This window comes from Babylonia areolata, chromosome 21 (genome assembly GCF_041734735.1).
Source record: "Babylonia areolata isolate BAREFJ2019XMU chromosome 21, ASM4173473v1, whole genome shotgun sequence".
Classification (NCBI taxonomy): Eukaryota; Metazoa; Mollusca; class Gastropoda; order Neogastropoda; family Buccinidae; genus Babylonia; species Babylonia areolata.
In genome coordinates, this window is record NC_134896.1 from 1,502,431 (window position 1) to 1,503,258 (window position 828).

An 828-nucleotide genomic window follows, 5' to 3' on the forward strand; every position below is an offset into this window, starting at 1 on the left:
ACACACACACACACACGAAACAAAAATCCGCCTTGTCATCCACGCGAGTCGCCAGTAAAAATTTGAACCCGATGCGACTGGCGTTCCAGTTAGGGAAGAAACGTCACTCTGTCTAGCTTCACTGTAGGAGGTTATGTGATGAGTTGTTTCCCTTAGACTGACAATATCTCTTCACCCACTCCGCCTGGTTTGTTGGTTTGTGCTGCAAGATTATGATACTACTACTACTACTACTACTACTACTACTATGATACTAATAATATACAATAATAGTATTCATATTGCGCTGAATCTTGTGCAGAGACAAATTTAAGCGCTTTTACACCAGTCATTCACACGCATGCATAACTTTAAAACTGGAGAAACTGAAGACAAGGAAGAGGCTGGGAAGGGAGGCTATCTTGTGAAGAGGTGGGTTTTAACTCACTCAGTACGGCCAGTCCTCTCTTCTCCTCTACACAGACCCCTCGGATGTCCAGTGGGTGTCTGAATGACCCAACCTTTAGCTTCCGTCGTCAGAATTGTGGTATTCTTTGTCAACATTCACCTCTTCAGTATAAGAGCCTTCCGCTTGCAATATTTTGATGATGGTAATTGGGGTGAAACGCTGTTGACGTCGTCTCTTTCGCCGTTCGTATGGAGAGAGTTAAGGCCAAACTTGAAAGAGCTGAGTGTGGAGACCTGACGAAGCGAAAGAGGAAGTTCATTCCAAATGCAAGGTCCAGAGACAGAGTGGATCCGAAGCCGATGGTAGAGAGCGTGGAGGATTATGAAGGAAGAACTGATGAAGGGTTCTCTGAGTGCTTTGATTCCTTGGTGGTGATCAAG